Source organism: Camelina sativa, chromosome 3 (genome assembly GCF_030686135.1).
Source record: "Camelina sativa cultivar CO46 ecotype springtype chromosome 3, ASM3068613v1".
NCBI classification, from domain to species: domain Eukaryota; kingdom Viridiplantae; phylum Streptophyta; class Magnoliopsida; order Brassicales; family Brassicaceae; genus Camelina; species Camelina sativa.
Genome location: NC_141882.1, coordinates 24,685,592 through 24,694,970, shown reverse-complemented (window position 1 = coordinate 24,694,970; position 9,379 = coordinate 24,685,592). Strand labels below are relative to the sequence as shown.

Below are 9,379 nucleotides of genomic sequence, written 5' to 3'. Positions count from 1 at the left end.
TGAATAAAAAGATATCTGGGACTTTTTAATGACTAACTACGGTGGAGATTCATCTAACGGTTATTAATCCATATCGTTATATGATTATAATTAGAGGATTATCTATCTATCTACCACAATTTCACATATTCAAAAACATTTATGTACGCTACTTCAACCATTTTTCATTCATAATTTTCTCGTCTCTGTTTCTCTCCTCTTATCTCTACCCTGCCACTTGTTTTCGTAAACCATATATCTCATTACTTTTGTAGACTGATAAGATTTGCAATGGATAACCTCATCAACATCCCAAAAAACCCATCACCATCAACCTTCGGCCTTCCTCCTCTAGCTCTCACACAACTACGAACTGTGAGACCATCTGATGACTTCAACAACTACTCCTCTGGAATTGGTCCAAGTACTGCTCCTAAAAAACAAGGGCGTGGTCGACCAAAGGGTTTCAAAAACTTGAGGACCCCGGTGAAAAAGCCAAAAACAGAAGATCCCAAAACAAGAAAGGTTCTCTCTTCCCGAAACTTTGATTCAGGGATAACCAAAGCAGAAAGGGAAACCGGAAACCAGGAGATAGTTGAGTTGGTTTTGAAGTGGTTTGACGCGGTAAGACGGAGATTTTGCCAACTAAACCTCCAGAGAGACATCCTTTTAACAGCGAACGTTAATTGTAGGACTATGGGGGTCCAAACTAATATGAAAAGGAGGATTGGTCTTGTTCCTAGAGTACAAGTAGGGGATATTTTTTATTACTGGGGTGAAATGTGCTTAGTCGGGCTTCACAAACAAACTGTTGGTGGCATTGATTATATGACGGCTGATGATGGTGCAGTAGAACCACTTGCAGCAAGTGTGGTTACATCAGGACAGTACGATGAAGAAACCGAAGATCTTGAATGCTTGATTTATTCTGGATATGGCGGAACAGATAAGAACGGTTTACCTCGTGATCAAACTTTGGACAAAGGAAATCTTGCAATTGATACCAGTAGAAGAATAGGAAATGACGTTAGAGTCATCCGAGGTAGAGGCGACCCCAATGATGACACGAGAAAGGTATACATTTATGATGGACTTTATCTAGTTTCTGAAACGTATTATGTGATAGGAAAAAGCGGGGGTAAAGAGTTCAAGTATAAAATGGTGAGGAAACCAAAACAACCTAATTCTGGTTATGCAAGCTGGAAATTAGCTGAAGAATTGAGGACGCACGACCCGAGGCAGGGTTTTATACTTCAAGATCTTTCTTTTGGAAAAGAGGATTTCCGAGTGTCGCTGGTTAACGATGTAGATGAAGATGACAAAACAATTCCTGAAGAATTTGAATACATCACATCTCAGGATCACTCAAGAATGATGCTTGATTTAAACATCGATCCCCAAGAATTTGGATGCCGTAATTGTCAAGGTCAGCCATGCTTTCATCAAAGTTGCATGTGCATGCGAAGAAACCTTGGTGAGTTACCGTACCATAACTCCATTTTGGTGTGTCGAAAATCATTGATTTACGAGTGCGGTGAATCTTGTTCATGCCCCAACGAATGTAAAAATCGATTGGTTCAAAATGGTTTGAAGTTACACATGGAAGTGTTCAAGACGACAAATTGTGGTTGGGGTTTACGTTCTTGGGATCCAATCCGAGCCGGGACTTTTATCTGCGAGTTTACTGGTGTGAGGAAGACAAAAGATGAAGTACAAGAAAACGATAATTTCTTGTTCGACTCATCTCGGTTTTATATGAGGTTTAAGTGGAACTACGAACCTGAGCTTGTGTGTGAGGATGTATGTGAAAGTGTCCCTGAGGTTTTCAATCTTACGACGCAAGTCCTGATAAGCGCCAAGAAAAAAGGGAACGTTGCTCGATTCATGAATCACAGTTGTAAGCCTAATGTTTTCTGGCAGCCTATTAAATATGAAACATACGTTCGCATTGGGCTTTTTGCGATGAAGCATATTCCTCCAATGACAGAGTTAACATATGACTATGGAGTTTCTTATGTAGAGCGTATTGGAGAAGATGAGAATATTTACAAAGGCAACAAGGTTTGTCTTTGTGGTTCAGTCAACTGTCGTGGTTCTTTCAGCTGATTTGTACTCTATCTATCATCATTTTGGTTCTTTTGTAATTTGTTTCTTCTAATTCCCTTGTTTTTTTTTTCATTTGATTTCTTTGTTTTCTCAGGAAAAAAAAATGTCCTTTTTTTCTTTTCAACAATTGTGCTGAAGTTTAGAATAACCATGAGAATACTTAATAACTAAGCAACTCTCAATCACTTTGAAACTTGGATGATTTGAACTTAGCTTTATTAATTGGAACATAGAACATTGACTTAAGTTATCTCACCTAGGGGCTTGGTAATCGTGTCATGGGATTATACATTCGAAGTTTTATTTTATCATTTTTATCGCTTTTGTTAACTCTGAATGGCTAGACTATATTTTAATCTAGTACCATATCCGTACCTTAACCATTTTTTTTATAACCTTGTGCTGATATTTTCATGTGAATATATATGAAAAAACTATGGAGTATACTGACCAACAAATCAGCTTTTTTCATAGGATTATAGATGTGGAAAGAATGGAATGGTTAGAGAATCTTTATGAGCCTTTTGCAAAAAAAAAATAAAACAGGTTCTTATCTTCAATGTCTACTTTTTTCCAAAAAAAAACGGATGAACCAATATTTTTTTGTAACTCTCCACTACCATTTTTTTAATAGGCCCATGTCATTTTTTGGCCCGTGAGACCACCCTTGATTGACAATCGGTTATATTACTTTCATATGTTTTAACTATTTTTTTTATCAACCCTATAAACCACTGCTTGGTCTTTTTGTGGTTTTTTTTTCTCACTAGCACAATACACACAATCACTTCTCCATATGTCATAAATTCTGAGATTACTAAGCTCATATACACTGAATTCTAGAGTTCTCTCCCAATATTTTCTTTTGTAACTCTCCCACTACCACTTTTTAATAGGCCCATGTCTTCTCATGGCCCGTGAGCCCACCCCTTGATTGACGGTCAATTATGTTACTTTCATATGCTTTAACTATTTTTTTTTATCAACCCTACAAACCACTACGTGACCTTTTTGTGTTTTTTTTTCTCATTAGCACACACAATCACTTCTCGATATGTCACAAATTCTAAAATTGCTCAAGCTCATATACACGAATCGCTAGAGTTCTCTCAAAATGTTTAACTAAGTATATAATTTTATTTTATTAACATAGGTGACCAACTTGTTTTTTTTACCTCTCATCATGCGCCACCATATTTTCCGAAGCTAAAGGTACCGATCGGTACTCTACGCTACTTACTAGTTGTGGAGGCACGATGCCACTAATCAATGGAGAAGGCGGCGTAGGTGGAGTTTAGGAATTCTAGTTTTGTGTCTAAAATTTAATTGCAATATTGGATACATTTTGTAATCATAATAGCTCATCCAGTGAAGGGGTTTGAAAGTGAATTTCTTAACATCAAATCATCCAAAATAATTAAAACGAAGGAGAGAGTACAGATGGGTTCTTAAGTTTCTCATTTAGAAATCTATGGTTTAAGCCCAAATGCAACATGTCTTGTTCTAATTTGTTAATTTTAATTTATCATTTCAAATTTAATTAGATAACGAAAATAAAGTAAAAATAATACTATTTTGTTAATGAGGATTTAGTCATTGAAGATGCTCTAATGACGTTGCTATCTATGAGACAAATACATGTACTACTCTTTTTTTATTATTCAAAGATAATAATTAACTTTCATATGGTAAGTTTTTAAATGAAAATCTCTTCTCAAGTTATATTCAAAATAAAATGACCAAACATTTAAACCCATTTATGGGTGCATGTTGATTCAACCCATTTAACTTTTTTTTTCTTGAAAATAGTTGAATAAACTATACGGAGTAGAAAATATTATGTAAAATATAAATAATAATATTCACATTTATATTAATTATATTTTTTAAAATATAGTCAAAATGTTAATGGATAGTCTTGAATACATTGAATAAAAAGATATCTGGGACTTTTTAATGACTAACTACGGTGGAGATTCATCTAACGGTTATTAATCCATATCGTTATATGATTATAATTAGAGGATTATCTATCTATCTACCACAATTTCACATATTCAAAAACATTTATGTACGCTACTTCAACCATTTTTCATTCATAATTTTCTCGTCTCTGTTTCTCTCCTCTTATCTCTACCCTGCCACTTGTTTTCGTAAACCATATATCTCATTACTTTTGTATATTGATAAGATTTGCAATGGATAACCTCATCAACATCCCAAAAAACCCATCACCATCAACCTTCGCCCTTCCTCCTATAGCTGTCACACCACTACGAACCGTGAGACCATCTGATGACTTCAACAACTACTCCTCTGGTATTGGTCCACGTACTGCTCCAAACAAACAAGGGTGTGGTCGACCAAAGGGTTCCAAAAACTTGAGGACCCCAGTGAAGAAGCCAAAAACAGAAGATCCCAAAACAAGAAAGGTTCTCTCTCCCTGAAACTTTGATTCAGGGATAACCGAAGCATAAAGGAAAACCATAAACCATGAGATAGTTGAGTTGGTTTTGAAGCGGTAAGACGGAGATTTTGCCAACTAAATCTCCAGAGAGACATGCTTATAACAGCGATCGTTAATTGTAGGACTATGGGGGTCCAAACTAATATGAAAAGGAGGATTGGTCTTGTTCCTGGAGTACAAGTAGGAGATATTTTTTATTACTGGGGTGAAATGTGCTTAGTCGGGCTTCACAAACAAACGGTTTGGTGGCATTGATTTTATGACGGCTGATGATGGTTCAGTAGAACCTCTTGCAACAAGTGTGGTTACATCAGGACAGTACGATGAGGAAACCGAAGATCTTGAATGCTTGATTATTCTGGATATGGCGGAACAGATAAGAACGGTTTACCTCGTGATCAAACTATGGACAGATGAAACCTTGCACTTGATACCAGTAGAAGAATAGGAAATGACGTTAGAGTCATCCGAGGTAGAGGCGACCCCAATGATGACACGAGAAAGGTATACATTTATGATGGACTTTATCTAGTTTCTGAAACGTATTATGTGATAGGAAAAAGCGGGGGTAAAGAGTTCAAGTTTAAAATGGTGAGGAAACCAAAACAACCTAATTCTGGTTATGCAAGCTGGAAATTAGCTGAAGAATTGAGGACGCACGACCCGAGGCAGGGTTTTATACTTCAAGATCTTTCTTTTGGAAAAGAGGATTTCCGAGTGCCGCTGGTTAACGATGTAGATGAAGATGACAAAACAATTCCTGAAGAATTTGAATACATCACATCTCAGGATCACTCAAGAATGATGCTTGATTTAAACATCGATCGCCAAGAATTTGGATGCCGTAATTGTCAAGGTCAGCCATGCTTTCATCAAAGTTGCATGTGCATGCGAAGAAACCTTGGTGAGTTACCATACCATAACTCCATTTTGGTGTGTCGAAAACCATTGATTTACGAGTGAGGTGAATCTTGTTCATGCCCCAACGAATGTAAAAATCGATTGGTTCAAAACGGTTTGAAGTTACACATGGCAGTGTTCAAGACGACAAATTGTGGTTGGGGTTTACGTTCTTGGGATCCAATACGAGCCGGGACTTTTATCTGCGAGTTTACTGGTGTGAGGAAGACAAAAGATGAAGTACAAGAAAACAATAATTTCTTGTTCGACTCATCTCGCTTTTATATGAGGTTTAAGTGGAACTACGAACCTGAGCTTGTGTGTGAGGATGTATGTGAAAGTGTCCCTGAGATTTTCAATCTTATGATGCAAGTCCTGATAAGCGCCAAGGAAAAAGGGAACGTTTCTCGATTCATGAATCACAGCTGTAAGCCTAATGTTTTCTGGCAGCCTATTAAATATGATACATTTGTTCGCATTAGGCTTTTCATTAGGTTAATTAGATAGTGTTGATATTATGGTTTTTATATTGTTTATGGTTATTTTATAATTTAATTTATTTTTATGCGTTTTGATTTTTCTTAATATTTTACTATGAATCGATATAAATATATATTTTTCAATGATTTTGCTTATTTTGACTTATGTTTAGGTTTACAGATCATGTGAGCTTTATCCAAAACCATTGATGTTCCTGCTGTGAATAAGACTGAATCTATAAAGGAACCATACAAAAAAATCGATATGGTATTGATGATTCTCTTTTTGTTTTGCTTTGTTTATATGTTTGTTTATTTCAATAGGATGTTTAGTTTTTGTATTTTTTTTGGTACTAACGAATCTTACTTGCTAATCATGTGTGATTCTGATTTTTTTTTCTTTTTTTAATAGGTAAAACATTTTTCTTATTCGCTAATTTAGTGATTGATATATATTCTTTAGTTGGTGAATTATATCATACTAGATTAAGACCCGTGCTAAATTCATTTTATTTTTATAGTAATTTTTATATAAAATATAATTTATGTGATTGTTTTTTGAAAATATTTTGGATAAAACATCATGCAATAAATTCAAGTCCTATTTTGTAAGTTTTATATTGTTAATGATTCTAGATAAGTACATGTGCTATAATACTGGTTAAATTTTATTTTCTAAAAAAAATTGCTTATTTTATATTTTAAAATAAATTTTAATATTTTGTATTAGTTTATGTATGTTCTACATCATGACTTGAATGTCATTATAAGACATAATTTTGTAAATTTAGTTTTTAAAAAGCAGAGTTATTATATTATGAGTAATTTAATATATTGTTATACTTTTTGTTTTAATATATTTGGTTTTTTGAAATTCTTTCATATTATAGTGATATATTATTGACATTGCTATAACAAATCAATTTAGAGTGTTTATAGTTTTTAACCTTTATATCAAGTTTCAATATTTTCAAAATATTTCAAAATAAATTATTTGAAGTTTATTATATTATATAAAATTAATATTTTCAACAAAAAAAAATATGAAATTGAATTTAAATATTCAAATTTTGACTCATTACTCAGTAATTTTTTTAACTCAATAGATATTATTTTTAAAGAATAATATTAATAAAGCTTGAATGTTTTATAGATTGAACAATTTATATTTTTTTAAAAAATTTCAATTTATGATATATTTGGAAATAAGACCATTTTTTAATTATAATAATTAATATGAAAATTTATTTATTCCACAAAATAGACTCATATCAAAAGATTTCAATATGGATGAATACTTTAATAAAGGAAATTAATATGGTAAGTTAGATAATATCAAATGATTATTTAGAATATTCTCTTTAAGATTTTCGGAAATAAATTAAAGTTGCACCCACTATTTAACTTGGAACCAATTAATCTATCAATTAATCTATAACCTATTTGTAACCAACTTATCAAAATTATATAGTCTATAAAACAATGTTGCGTACTTCCCTTTTATTATAAAGGAGATATATATTTTGCCAATAATTTCAGTCATCATCCTTTTTTCGTTTCCAGTTTTGATTATGGGGAGTCTCTCATTGGTACTGATGTTTTTTGTGTGTTTCTTCTCGGGTGTGGTTAGAGTTTTCAACTTACGGTGTAGAACATTAGATTGAACTAAAAGACAAAACTCATCAATCGCGACGTTTCATATTGATAAAAATTCTTACTGATTTTCGGAAACAGCTTAGAAATAATTTTATTTGATCCAGTACACGGGAAATTACAAACTGTAGTGACAAGGGGTTGTACCGAAAACGACGAGGAGGAACAGAGGCTGAGAACACATTTGCTTATAATCCCTATTATGACATGACCTCGAACTGGTCACCAGGTACGCTCTAAACAATTGAAACAATGTTGGACATGAAAAACTGGGATATGTTAATTTGTTTATTATTTTGGTGAGACCATAGCCGAAAGAGTCCGTCTAAGTTTGTGAATGGTAGATGTGCTACGTGATGGGAATAGAGAACAGTAAAAAAGAAAAATGTATAACAGATTTCTAATTCAATTTTTTACAAACATGTATAACAGCAAAAAAATGAGAAAGACAAAAGATTAAAAAGAAAAATGTTGTCACTCGAACTCGTTAGGTTAAAATATATATCTATGTCAACTTCAAATATTTTCGAGCTACCTTACGAATGGCCAAGCACGCAAGCACGTTCATGGAACTTGATGTTACACGTATATGGCTTATTGTACGTTAAAGAGCCCTTAAACAAACACAAACCTCTTCAGTCTTTCTTTTATTTTTATTTTCTTTCCGATGAATCTTGTTCATCCATAATTAGAAAAACTTATGTGTTGGAAGGACGCACACACTACAAGAAAACAGGTAATTTACGACTGCACTAATAGTCATTAAGTAGTCGCTAAATCGCACATAACGAGTAAATTATGACTAATAACTGTTGTCGTAAATCGATAGTCGGTAAGGAAATTCAGTTGTAACATAGTCAGTAAATAACGACAATATTACGACTATGACACGTAGTCATAAACGATGTCATAATTTAGTCGTTACTATTTACGACTATTTAACGACTATGTTACGACTAATTTGATAGTAGTTGCGAATTTGTCGTTAAATTATGCGACTCTGTGGCTACTATCAGACGACTATTTGATGACTATGTTACGACGACTTTAAGCCAGATTTAATGAATTGTTTGGCGACTATAGTGATTAAAACCATAATTGTTTTGTTTTGTTTTTTAATCGAATTACTAATGAAACAGAAACCTAAAATTCACATTTTTAATAACCAAAAGTTCACCACAATAGTAATATGTTTACCACATTAGCAATTACAAAAAGATCCAAAATGATCAATCAAAAACTATGATTGACACATCATCCCAAAGTGACAAGTTCATAATAACTAAAAGAGAACCTAAACCATAATAACTAGCCTAAGAAGTAACCTAAGTAGGAGCTGTTCTCTGTGTTGGAGAGGCGGTGGATGCATCACTTGATTCAGACTCTTGGAATTCGACAAAGGCCAGACACATCGTACGCATGAACTTTTCCAAGTGCTCTATCTTCTTCTGTTGGTCAGCCACAACTTTGGAATGTTCTGCTTCACGAGCAGCAATCTCAGCATCACGTTTTGTAGTATAGTCAACTTGTTCTTCAATTATACGATGAGCTTCCTTCACTTGCTCTTGCAATGCTACAAACAATGGCGACTCTCCTCGTTCATAGCTCTTGCCATTGAGAAGATCCTGAAGATGATCCTTGAGGCTTCCAAGTCCAAAAAGATTACCTCGTGAATCCTTCTCAGTGGACTTAGAAAAGAAAAAAATAAACCTGTTAGTTCTGAAAATGAAAGTTTTGAAAACTCTTTAAATATAGATTGTGAAAATGGTACTTTACCTGAAGAAAGATGGCTGTA

General features: G+C 33.7%; 2 pseudogenes across 1 annotated transcript; both read left to right on the top strand.

The window, feature by feature from the left end:
• The first annotated feature begins 234 nt into the window (after nt 1-234).
• Nucleotides 235-2,085, top strand: LOC109130719 (histone-lysine N-methyltransferase, H3 lysine-9 specific SUVH7 pseudogene; annotated as a pseudogene). The gene has a single exon (XR_015594398.1). The product of XR_015594398.1 is annotated as a histone-lysine N-methyltransferase, H3 lysine-9 specific SUVH7 pseudogene (transcript).
• A 2,198-nt stretch (nt 2,086-4,283) lies between these two features.
• LOC104779168 (histone-lysine N-methyltransferase, H3 lysine-9 specific SUVH7 pseudogene) lies at nt 4,284-5,959 on the top strand (annotated as a pseudogene).
• The last annotated feature ends 3,420 nt before the right edge of the window (nt 5,960-9,379 follow it).